The 13474-nt window shown below is 48.2% G+C and overlaps 1 pseudogene across 1 annotated transcript; it reads right to left on the reverse strand.

Annotated features, from left to right (window-relative positions):
• Positions 1–6370: 6370 nt before the first annotated feature.
• On the reverse strand, positions 6371–12849 carry LOC309666369 (OTU domain-containing protein 5 pseudogene; annotated as a pseudogene). Its single transcript has one exon. The product of its transcript is annotated as an OTU domain-containing protein 5 pseudogene (transcript).
• Between the last annotated feature and the right edge of the window lie 625 nt (positions 12850–13474).

Genomic DNA, 13474 nt, shown 5'->3' on the forward strand with positions numbered 1-13474 from the left:
CCAACATACTCTTATTTACCTCCATTGTGGCGTTGTAATCCAATACCCCCTGGTAGTCAGGATCAGTAACTCCCTTCAGCCGGCACAGTAACTCCCTTCTTTGCCTGTTGATTCAAAGGAATGAGGAACCCAAAGTTGCTGGGTGTGGGGGGCAGTCTTAGCTTCTAGTTCAGTGGAATCATTGTGTGTCTCCTGGTAGAAGCATTCCTCTCTTCTCTACCCAAGACCTCTAGACCAGCAGAGCATAAGTCATGGGGACATGAAGTAAACATTTTGCGAGTGGGTCATTAGGGATGATAATCATTTCTACCCCTTGATTCCTGGACCCATGAATCCAGGCCATGGGAGAATATACAGTAATTCAGAGCATATACAGCCTTCTGGAGAACCTTGCTCCAGCCCTGCAAGGTATTGCCACCCAGCTGGGGCTATAATTGAGTCTTCCAATGGCTGTTCCATCATTCTATCAAGCCAGTTGCTTCAGGATGGTGGGAAACATGTATGATCAGAGAAGTCTATGAGCATGGGCCCATTGCTGCACTTCTTTTGCTGTGAAGTGAGTTCCTTGTTCAGAAGCAATGCTGTGTCGAGTGCCATGATGGTGGAAAAGTCACTTTGGAAGTCTACAGATGGTAGTTTTGTCAGGAAAAGTAACTCTATATCTGGAGTATCTGTTCTAGTGAGGACCAATTGCTGCCTCTTCCATGATGGAAGTGGTCTAATACCTTTAACCTTCCATCAGGTAACTGGCTGATCACCCTGGGGAATGGTGCCATATTGGGAGCTCAGTGTTGGTCTCTGTGCTGGCAGGTTGGGCACTCAGGGTGGCCGTGGCCAGGTCAGCTTTGGTGGATGGAAGTCCATGTTGCTGAGCCCATGCATGATCTCCATCCCTGCCACCATGGCCACTTTGTTCGCGAGCCCACTGGGCAAAATAGGGGTGGCTGGGGAAAGAGGCTGACTGGCATTGACAGCTCATCTAACCACTTGATTATTAAAAATCCTTCTCTACCCAAATGGCTTGGGTAGTTAGGGCCCTGGAAAAAGCTACAGTGGAGAGTCAGTAGCAAGGAGCTCTGAGTAAGAGGTGTGTAGATGGACCCATGGTAGTGGACGTGAAGTGTGAAGACTTTTATCACGTGACAGTGCTCACCAGGGAGAAGCTACTTCAGAAGACTCACTATCAACTGACTATACAGAGAGACTTGGCTGGTTGAAGTCGGCCAGACTCTGTCACTAGCCACCAGGGCTAGCGTCATGCACACATGTATAACGTGGCCATGGTGGCTGGGATGGAGACCAGGCAGCATGGATTCCTACTCGCCAAGGCTGATCTAGCTACCGCCTCTGCTCGTGTCCAGCCTATTAGCAGCAAAGACAAACACTAAACCCCAATATGGGTCTATCCCTTGAAGAGACCACACAGATTTTTGGTAGCAAAAATGACTGCACTAGACCACTTCCATCCTTGAGAAGGGAACCATTAGTCTTCCTAGAATTGATGCGTATTCTGGGTATGTGTTTTTCTTTCCTGCCTGCAGGGTCTTAGCCAGTACCATTGACCAAGGGCTTACAGGGTAATTGACCCACTGCATAACATTTTTCCAGACCAAAGGACTCACTTCCCAGCAAGGGAGGTGTAGTAGTGCATACACTGCATACACTGGAATAGGTATCCCGAGAAACTGGATGCATTTTCCAGGTCAAGGGAGACTCTTTGCAAATGCACCAAAGTATGAAAAAAAATCATGGACGCTGACTGTGGGATAATAAGAGTTGGGCTGTGGGAACCAGCTCTGATGCCCTACCTGCCCACACCTAGGGTGGGGTCTGTCTCGATCCTCCCTCTTAATCCTCAATGAGATCAGCTCTCATCCCGCGAAGGGTGAGGACAATATTCTTTGCTAAAGGCACTCAAGTGTCTTCCACACCCTCAGTACTCCTCACGGTACATATTTGCTTTTCTCCATCACTTTTCCCGGCATCACCTGGGAGCACATTTATAAAGGAGACCGTGTGAATAAATCTGGATAGAAAACACATTAGCTATTTCTTAGTCCCATTCCAAAGCTTAGCTGAGTTTATTCGATTTGATTAAAGGATTTTATGTCTGGCCTGTTGGAGAGATAGGGATTAAGCAATAAGGAGCTTTTCCCTTCCTGGGATCTCCAAACCCATCACCAGAGAATAGTGATGCTCTGGCTTCTTGGCCACTTTTCTTAAAATGCCAGATTCTTTTTCTTCATTTGTATTAATGAGACCAGTCAAAAATGATGAAGCCTTCTGCGGTTTTGCAAGCCGTAAATTATCGAACAGAAAAGCTGGAGGGGAGATTAGAAAGAATGATAGCCCCAAACTTCATTCTATAGATAAGGGAACCAGAGAGGTTAACTGACTTGCTTGAGGTCACACGGCGAGTTCCAGGTAGAGCAGTGAGTAGAGCCCAGGTCCTTGTCTCCTGAATCAGCACCGCTTTTTATCCTCTTTTGCCCCCAGAAATGGAGACTGAACCACACAGGGACTGGATGGTGAGAGGAGGGGACGAAGGGGAGGTTCTTCCCGTGCTTTTTCTGCTTGAAGCAAGATACACAATTTCAAGCAGCAGGCAGCTCTGACATTTTACAAGAGACACCAGCAGAGTGATGTGTGGGGAAAGCTGTGGGGTGATGAGACGGGGGAAAAGGGAAAAGGGCAATGTGAACCTGTGACGAGAAACTGCTCCTTGGTGATCTACACTCTGGTGACACCGACCAGGTGTCCTATATTTCTGGCCACCATCCACCCCTGCCAGGACAGACTCTCCCGTGAGGAGGTGGCCTCTGCCCAGCTCGAGGGAGTCTTTCCTCCGGAGAGTAGAGGACGAGGCATCAGAGACCCTCAGAGCTGAGAGGCTCTGCCCTCGGTCCAGGCAGAACTGGGATGTGGGCCGCCTGCTCCTCAGGGCTCTTCTCAGCCTCAGCTCTGCCCTCAGCTGAGGCTCCATCTAGACAGAGGCAGGTGCCAGCAGCCTGGATATTTATGAGATCAGAGAGGCCCTATGTCCTTGGCTTATTTCTTGAGAAGGTGCCAGTCTTCCTCTGTTTTGGCTCATTGGTAGATCGTGACTGTTGGGCATGGACATAAAAAGATACTGAATGTTTAACTGGAAGCGGGTTGACTCTTGGCTGTCGGAGGTGAGCCTGGGCATGCCTCTTGCGGGGGGGATGTGGGTCCAGTTGCAAGAGATGGAGATGTCCTGCAGGCAGGAGAAGTTCAGCACTCAAGAGATGATGGCCATCCTCGGTAAGGCAGGACAGGAGAGCCCAGGAGGAATGGGCTGCCCGGAGCAGAAGGAACGGGGCTGTTTGGGGCTAGAAGCATGCATTAGTGAATATTAGCAATGTCTGTGCACGGGCAGCAGTGGGCCAGGCACGGGAGGGGTTCAGGAGGTGTAGGGGAGCATGGGGCGGGGGTGAGACGGCGTAGGAGACTGAAGCGGGTGCCGGGACCAGGCATGGTGGTCACGGCCAATCACCGGGGGACAGGGGGTCACTGGTTATAACCAGGGCCCTTGCTCCCGGGCTGTGTCCTGTCCAAGTCAGACAGCCTCTGGTCTGGCTCTGTGTGTCTTGCCCAGTGGCCACCAGCCATGGACCTCAGACTGGTGCCCGGGTGCTTCCTCCTGTAGCTCTACTTGGACGTATTCACTCTTTTCCAGGCGTTTAGTCACTCAGCATATTTCTCGAATGTATATTACTGTGGTGCAGTGACCCTGGGGTGCCTGGGCCATGAGCCCGCTGGACCAGGGCTCCCTGATTTCCCACTGGGGGCATTGCACTCCACTCAGCTTCCCACAACACTGGGGGTCTCGTTCCCTGGGAAAGAGGGTCTGCAATTTCTCTGAGCCCCAATATTCTTGGGTGTTTCCAAAAGAGCTCCTGTATCGGACAGCTCTGCATCCCAGACTGCCTGCTCCCAGGCTGTCTGCTCGTAACCCCGCCAACAAAACTGCCCCTACGGTTGCCCTATAGGACAGACTCCCAGCCCCCAAAACCTGCGCAGTGCATTTGCACAACTCCCTGGACTGTTTTCCCAGCCAAGTCTGTTACCCCACACACTGGGTGAGGCTGCCTCTGGCTCTGCTGCCTTCTGGTTGGCGACATCAAAGGCATGGCAGTGAAACGGTGGGGGGATCAGAGAGCATGTTGGGGAAGCATCACTACCTCTGCCAGGTAAGGATAGGGACTTGAATTGGATCGTAAAGAATGGATGGGAAATTTGCACATGGCAATTACACAGTAGGCCTAGATCCACCTGCCTTGTCTACCAAGGACAAATTTCCATCCAATTTACATTACCTTAATGATCTTCAGACAACGCATAATTGTAAGCAAATCCAAGCCACGTGAAGCAGGTGAAGGCTGAGCAGGTGGTGAAGGAAGAAGAGGAAGCTAATGACAAAAGCAGATGGCTCTTTGGCTGAAACATCCCCATGTTTCTTCCCCCTTCAGAACATTATCTTGATCGGCCAATTACATGCTATAAGATCAGATTGAATTCCACAAAGAAACACTCGGTTGGAAATAATTGTAGGTAGAGTCATTTTATTAGTATTCCTAAAGACCTCTGATGAGTAATAATGATGGGAAATCATTAATATATATTTTCAGCTGCTTTAAAAATTAAATCTGTTCCACAATGTGTTTCACAATTTTATAGCCATTATACAGAACCCTTTGGATCATCTCACAAAAGGCATTCCACAAATTTGATCTGTTCTTGTATTGCATTACATTTTACAGCAATAATCTGGCATTTGCTGTAAGGCATCATCTCTTTCAGAAGCAGCGATGAAGGGAAGTGCAGGAGAAGGAAAAGAGTGGGTTTTGGGGAAGGAGTCGCCAGCCTCTTTTCAGAGCGGTACAAGGAAAGGGGTCAGATGTGATCAATGTTTTTTGGAGAGATTTATTCCACTCTTCCCTGAGGCTTCCTGTTAAATGTTACCAGATATGTCTCTTCTTCAATTGTCCTTCAAAAAATAATCCACGCAGGGATTCCTTTATAAGACAGTGTGTAACATGGATCGCTCTCGCCTCATTGCAGTGGGGCCAGAGGACACAGTACAGATGAGCCCAGCCCAGAGTGGAGAGAGTAGTTCATCCCCTCTGCTTCCTCAGCCTGCTGTTTCCATAGCGACCGTGATGCTCGGCAAACCTCTCCAGGCGTTTGAAAATTCAGATACAAAATCTACAGAGTAAATTTACAGGGAAGGCAAGGGATGTCCTAATCTATGGCAGTATTGTATTTTTTCACTTGTCTAAGTACTGTTTTAATTTTAGTTTGGAAAACCTAAAAGGTGTCCTTTAGTGGTATTGAGGCATCATACAGTTCTGAATGGAAGGGCCCTGACAACAGTGCTTAGAAGACTGAGCATTGACCTAATTTAAATTCAGAGTTGATTAGACATCAGTTCTTGGGGCTACAGTGGCTGCAGAAGGAGCTCAGTTTCTACCCTGAGACCTGAGTGACAATCCTCAGGCTGAAATGAATAGAATAATGAATTACAGAAAATGGGAAAAGGAAGAAATTCATGGGAGGAGAGGTTCACTTCAAGAATCTTAAATGCTTCATGGGAGGAATTCCCTGGCAGTCCAGTGGTTAAGACTCCACGCTTTCACTGCCGAGGGCCTGGGTTCAATCCCTGGTTGGGGAGAAAAGATCCTGCAAGCTGCTGCTAAAAAAATAAAAAAATAAATTTTACACACACAAAAAGGTTCTTCCTGAGAACAAGACCCAGGCTTTATAGTGGGAGGGTTGCACCTTGTTAAATGTTACTGGCGGTAGCAGACTGGGGGTATTGTATTAACTGGTGTGCCTTTTGGGGGCTGTATCCATGTGTGAGCTTGGTGGGGTAACATGGCTGTCGTAGCCAATACTAATGCTCACCAATATCCAATGCTGTCCTTCTTGAGCTCATGGAAGATGCTACTTCCCAGACCCCCTGCAGTTAGGCAGGGCCATGTGACTAGTTCTAGCCAATGAACGGTCACTTGCGGTGATGCATGTCATTTCCAGGGTGACACAGTGACCCTTAAGCTTTCCTGTTGTGCCCTCATGCGGGACTGTGAGGGTCTTGTGCTGAGTTGGATGGAAGCAGCTGAGACTGCTGGGTCCCTGCTTGGAGGACAGCTCTTTGGACGGTGGCCCGCACTCACAGAGGATTTTATATAGAAGCAAATACATTTTTTTTTTTTTTTTTTTTTTACTGCTCCTTATTTTAAATTTATTATGAAATATGTGACTGGGAAAAAGAGAAGAAAAAAATTCTTCCCTAGTTTTCTTTTTTTTTTTTTTTTTTTTTTCCCACACACACACACACTGTGCAAATACATTTTTGTGTGTTAAGCTAATGAGAGTTTAGATTTTATTTTGTTACTTCAGCATAGCCTAGCCTACCTTGACTAACACCAGTGTATAATTTGATTTGGAATAGAGAAGGGTAAATTCCTAACCTAATATATAAAGTAACCGTGTGAAAACTTAATTAATATCTGGTTCTTGTTCATTTCAAAGGCTTCTGAGGGCAACAAGAAAGAGACCTTAAATCCCTGAAGGGTGAGATGCCGTCTGGTGTGCCCCTGGAATTCACAGCAGTAAGGACCAGGGAGACATCTTCAGGACACTCCTGATTTCCCACCAGAGGGAGGACAGCCCGAGCGGGCCTGGCCCTGGCTTTTAGTTGCGCTGGTTAATGGAGTGAAGGACACAAATCAGGGAATTACCTGCTTTAAGGTCAGCTCAAGGCACCATCAAAACAAGGTGGCGCATGTAAAGGCAGGTGGTCTGGGAGCTCTGGGAGCCCAAAGAAGAGGCTCTCACCCCATTAAGAACCTCTCGGCAGCCTGTTCTCACAGTGGACCCCCCTGAGGCTCTCACCACGTTTGTGGATCCAGTGTCTGGCACATCATGGCACTGAAACAAATGACAGATGCACAAAACTAAAGGACAGTCTTGGAGAAAGTTTCTGTAGGACAGACTTTCCAGGTGAGTAGAGTCACTGATGGGTAGTTTCAGCCAGGCTGTGAGTGGGAGGTGAAGTAGTGCAGGTGTGGAAAAGTGAGCATCTCCTGGTGACACCCATGTCAGGTCCTGGTGGCCCCTGTCAAGCTGGGCAGTGACTCTGTCCTGCCATCAAAGCGATGCTCAACATGTGCTTGTCTTTTGTACCCGGCAGCTTTTATTCTTGGAACAAATCCTGTTCTCCTTCATTTTCTTCCCCATGTCCTAAGGTTGTGTTGGATTTCATTAGAAGCAGCCAGAAATTCTTAGGGAAAAAAATCCTCTTTATTTATGATAATATTAATCAATTTTGGGGACCCAGTGGAAATCACAGTCAATAGAATGTTTTCCCTAAATGCCATGATTTCTACTGGACTTGCTGTACCATGATTATCATTCAGTGGTGTGTCCTTGAGTTAACAATACTTCCATGATATTGTTGGAAAGAATAGATCCCAGTGAGACACTAGCTCTCTCTGACTTTGTTTCCAGAGAAATCAATAAGATAAGAAGCTTGCGGATGCTTCTGCAACATGTGTTTATTCATTGGTATAATTTGTGGTTTTGTCTCCCTACCTGCCCTCAGGTGTCACAGGCTGTGGATCCTTAGTCCTCTTGACTTTCATTGCAGACTCCTGGTTACCTTCATATGAACTTCTCCATCCCCATCCCTTTTGATCTCTGGGAAGAAGAGACCCAGTGCTATCAGACAGAGCACCTGCCACATGCTAGTACAGAATCTGGGGTCTAGACAGATGCCCTTGGGTGGGATAGGTGAGCCTGGGAGACTCCATAGGAAACAGCAGGCAGAAGTCAGAGCAGAAAGGGGAGGTGTGGGTGGGGCCTGGAAGCAGGCAGTAAACAGAGGACTGGATTCCAGACCCAGAGGAGTTAACCTATGAGTAGGATGTGGAGACTGCCAACCAGTGTCCTGAAAATTTTAAAAATAATGGGAAGATTAAAATCCATTGCTTTTGATTTTTACTTGCTTTCTTGTACAACCTGAGTTTTGGGGAATGTCTATTTAATAAAACTCTTTACATTGGAATTTAACTGGCTATAAAATATGGTCTTCTCCCCAGTTTGGACTTCGGCACAGAGCTAGCACCCAGTGGATAAAATCGGTGCTTACTGGGTTGGCTAAATTGTAATCTTGGAGCATCTATGAGCTCAGTTTTTGTCTTTATAGAATAAAGGGTAGTCTTTCTCTACTTTTAAGTGATCAGATGCAAAGGATATGTTTTTCTTTCCATCAGCTCTCTTTGCTTCTGAAATGCCCTTATTAATATGAAAAAATTCTAGACCCTGGAAACCTTTTAGGATTGAATGGGAGGCTACTTCTCTTAGAGTATGTGCAATGGGAATTTTCTCCAAGGCACCCGATTGAGAACAGTATTTCTGAAAGCCTCACATATAGTTACTCTATGACCCAGCAATTCCAGTCCTGGGCATATACTCAAAAGAAATGATTGCATATATACTAAAAGACATGTACAAGAAAGTTGGTAGTTATATCTCTAACAGCCAAAAAGTAGAAACTCCCCAGATGCCTACCAACAGCAGAAAGGATGAAAAGTTATGATATACACATGCAACAGACAACTACAATAAGAAAGAATGAACTAGCAATATGTACAATAACCTGGATGTATCTCAAAGACGTAGTGATGAGACAAAGACGCCAGACACAAAAGAGGACACGCTCTGTGATTCCATTTATACCTGTTAAACTACGGTATGGGGATGGAATTCAGAATAATGTTTAACTTGGTGGGAGGATATTAACTGGGTAGGAGCATGAAGGAGCTTTTGAGGTGTTGGAAATGTCTTTGAATCTTGATCAGGATGGTGAATACACACACACACACACACACACACACTTATGCAAAATTCACCAAGATAGGTTATATCTCATATATAATAATCCTACTAATAAAAAGACTGATAAAAGATACTTGCTTTTTCAATCTAGTTTTATGTTCACATTCCTAATTCTTGTTAGGTTATACTGAAAGGAAAGACAATCTATTTCATTAGAGTAAGAACATATTTAGCTAAATTAGTAGATAAGATGTAAGTCCAGGATTTAGGGCAAAGAATAGGGAAAATAAGACAGAACACAAGGAGGTGATATATTTATATGTATTATATTTAGTTTATATTCAGAATGAAATGTGACCAGATGGACCAGAATCTCCCTGAGACTCAACTGGGCAAACCTTCTCCTGGTCACTCAGTCACTGGGCACCGTCTACACACTAAGAATTTGAGATGAGCAACGCTGTGAGACCCTCCTGAAGCTCCTTGAGAAGATGAAATGACCATCTCATGGGTCCCACGTGGACATTCATGAGAGGTTAGCAGGTTTAGATAAGTTCCTCCATTGTCAGAGGAGACTTGGGAGGGGTGTGTATGGTGGAAAGTGGATGAGAACACACATAGGGTCTCGTGCTGCAAATAGAAGAGATCATTCAGGTGCTGCCAGCTCGGGAACTTCTTAGGACATGCGGATACCTTTCTTCTGCTATTATTATATTCATAGTTATTTATTTATATTTTAAATCGAAGTATAGTTGATGTACAATATTATGTTAGTTTCAGATGTACAATATAGGGATTCGAAATGATCACCACAATAAATCTAGAAAGCATCTGTCACCATACAAAATTATTACACTACTATTGACTATATTCCCTCTGCTATACATGACATGCCTCTGACTTACTTATTTTATAGCTGGAAGTTTGTACCTCTTCCCTTCACCTACTTCTCCCATCTCCTCATCCCTCTGTGCTCTGGCAACCACCCATTTGTTCTCTGTATCTATGAGTCTGTTTTCATTTTGTTTTGTTTTTGTTTTTAGATATAAGTGAGATCATATGGTATTTGTCTTTCTCTGTTTGACTTATTTCAGTTAGCATAATACCCTCTAGGTCCATCAAGTTGTTGCAGATTGCAAGATTTTATTCTTTTTTATGGCTGAGTAATATTTCATTGTATGTATACATACCACATCTTCTTTGTCCATTCATCTGTTGATGGACACTTAGGTTGCCTCCACATTTTGGCTACTGTAAATAATGCTGCAGTGAACATAGGGATGCAATCTTTTCAAATTAGTGTGTTTGTTTACATCCAGTAAATACCCAGGAGTGGAAATGCTGGGTCATATGGTAGTTCTATTTTTTGTTGTTGTTGTTGTCTACATCACTTTTTGATTGGCTGATTTTATAAGATAACAGTACATTTTAATAAGGAAAAAGTTCAACAATGAAGGCTCAGACATTCTTGGGGTACTGGGACGGAGATTTTCCCACTTCTTCCTCCCACCTCCCCAGCATCATTTGTGGCGGGGTGACAAGTTTCTGATCTTGGAAGGAATCGGGGACAGGGAGACTTTCCTCTGTCTGAATGTCTCTCCTCAGGGGCTGCCTGGCTGCCAGTTGGTTTGTCTCTGTGTGCCTCTCGCCTACCTTCAGCGCCCTTGCCCGAGTCCCCTGTGGAATGGAGGGATGGTGCTGTGCAGGGGGCAACAGGGCACGTCAGCTGGCGAAGAGGCAGGTGATGATGGTGGTGGCAGCGATGAGAGGGCGCACAGGGGTGGGCTAGCCAGAGGGAAGTGGGGAGGAGTGAAAGGAGGAGAGAGGGGGAAGAAGGAAGACGGCAAGAGGGAAGAAAGCCAGAGAAGGTGGGGTGGCACCAGAGGCAGGAGTGTGAGGGTTGGGAGATGGTCTCCAGTCTCTGGGTCTCCATCAACTCTTGTCTGGGGGTGGGTCTCGGTGCACTTTGTTTTTCTTCATACTGTCCAGGTATTCCTGTTGGGACACTGCCAGCACCGACGCTAGGATCTCATCGTCATCCCAGTCGTTCAGGCCAAAGGCAGAGGGGGACATCTGCTGAATGAGGGCCCGGCACTCCAGAGCAGGGTAGAGGGACACGAGGGGAGAAGTAGCCCGGTCGGCCCCTGTCGAGAACTGGCTGCTTGTGCCTGGTGCACACGGTGAAGGAGGTTTGGCAAGAGCTAAGACAGTGCCTGGGGAAGGGGGCTTGAGGGCCAGCTCGGCATGCAGCTCAGGGTGCTCGGGTGACGAGGCTGAACTCCGCTGCCTTGGGGACCGGCTGGTCCACTCCTCCGGACCACTGGAGGCTGCTGCCGTGGCAGAGCTGCACGTGGCGCTGGCCTTCCGGGGCTGGCTGGGGCCGCGGGCTTGGCGAGCCTGTCTCTGCTGATCGCTCAGCCACTGCAGGTAGGACTCCCGAGCCACTTGCTCCTCGATGGCCTCCTCTGTGGCCTCCCAGTCTGTGGCCCGCTTCTTGTCCTCCAGCATCTGCTGTTCAATCCACGACTCCTCCGAGGTTTTGATGGCCTTCTTCATCAGGGACTGCTCTGCAGAGCCCGGCTTGAATGACGGCAGGCCCAGCCCCACGCCAATGGTGGCCTTGTTAGGATTCACCACTGAATTGTAGTGGATATTCCGGTGGTAGCTGACACGGATGGGTGCGTCCTCATTTTGATGGAGCCCATGGAATGTGTTGATGGGTTCTGTGCTGTACTGGTACACCTCCACGGGCCGGTTGTACATCTCTGCCATGGCCTGCATCTCGACGTGGTTGCCGTGGCAGTTGTTTTTCCGCTTCCGGTGGATGTAGATGGTAAAGTCCTCTGTGACATAGTTAGAGAAGTAGTCGGCATTCTTCATCAGATAGTCCATGCAATGCCTTCGCACAACCTCGTGCATGTCCTGGTCTCCGTACACCTGGTCAGCCACAGCCCGGAAGAGGCAGGCGCCGTCCTCCTCCATCTGCTTGATGATGAAGCCCTTCTTGTCTCGCAGGGCCTTTTCAAACCAGTGCTCTTGCTGCTCGACGGTGGCGGGGTCCATGGCCTCTATGCGCGCCGCAGCCGCTTCATACTCATCCTCACTGTTGTAACCGGCGCCGACCTCCTCACAATCAGGACTCGCCCCGCCAACCGCGCCGACCCCGGGCGCTTGACGCCGCCGCTTGCTGTGACCCGGCCCAGAGCAGCCGCCGCCCACGCCAACGGCACTGCCCACGCCCACCGGCACGCCCACGCCCGTTGCCGTGGCACCCAACGCGTCCGCGGGACCGCCGGGGCCCCCGCAAGGAGGAGGAGAGGCCTGCTGTGGCCGGGGGCCTGCCACGGCGCCGGGCGGCACGGCCAGCGCCCAGCGATGGAGGGCACCCGCTGGCCCCGGGAGCGGGCCCTGAGGCGGTGGCGAGGCTCGAGGACCGGCGCCAACGACGCCCGAGTCACGGTCGTGATCGCCGCCGCCCACGCCTACACCCCCGCCGCGGCGAGGCGCCGGGGGCAGCGGCCCGGGCGGCGGCGGCGGCTCGTTGGTGGGGTCGGCGTCGGGAGGCGGCGGTTTCTTTTTGGGGAGGATAGTCATGGCGGCACCGCCGAGTACCGCCCCCCCACACCCCGAACTCGGCGCGGGGCACGCCGGGAGAGGCAGTTCTATTTTTAACTGTTTGAGGAGCCTCCATACTGTTCTCCGTAGTGGCTGCACCAGTTTACATTCCCGCCAGCAGCGCACGAGGGTTCTCTTTTCTCCACGTCCTGGATAGCACTTGTTATTTGTTGCCTTTTTGATGATGGCCATTCTGACGGCTGATTGTGAGGTGATTTTGTGGTTTTGATATGCATTTCCCTGATGATGAGTGACGTTGAGCATTTTTTCATTTGTCTGTTGGCCGTTTGTCCATCTTCTTGGGAGAAATGTCCATTTTTAAATCAAATTGTTTTTGATATTGACTTGTATGACTTCTTTATATAATTAAAGGCAGAAGGAAAGGATCATGAAGATGAAGAGAATGACCATGAAAAAGATGAAGGAAGGTGAAGAGGAGGAACAGAATGAGGGGAAGGAGGAGACAGTAACATTTCAACTTGGGCAAGTCGCTACAGCTTTGGACCTCAGTTCCCTGATCTGTCAAAGGCTACTGCACTTGCCTCTCTTTTTGTGACGATAAAGCGAAACAACAGATAAGAAAAGATCTCAACAACTGTGAATTGCTATATAGATGGAGGCGTGAAGATTTAGTAAAGATATTATGTATCAATAAGTCATGTGACCTTTCACAGTGGGGCAAATGCTGTGTGCATGTGAGTGGTGCGTGCCCCGGGGGCGATGGTGCTCACCCTGTAAAGTGATGCAGGTCTGGCTCCGTAATGTCTCACCTGTGGGGTTTGGCTCTCCAGTTCCATAGACTCACACCTGCCCTGCAATAAACCAGTTGATATCCATATTGTTTGCCATGTTTCACCCCATGAAGCAGAACTTCCCATCCTTGTCAGCAGTTTTAATGAGTGATGAAGCCAGATGAAAACTGTTTAAATATGCTAATGGGCTGACAGGAGATTAAATGGAGCCCTTAACAAATGGCTCTCCATCCAGCCCCCAGTGTCCC

This window comes from Balaenoptera physalus, assembly GCF_965194825.1.
Source record: "Balaenoptera physalus genome assembly, chromosome: 8".
Classification (NCBI taxonomy): domain Eukaryota; kingdom Metazoa; phylum Chordata; class Mammalia; order Artiodactyla; family Balaenopteridae; genus Balaenoptera; species Balaenoptera physalus.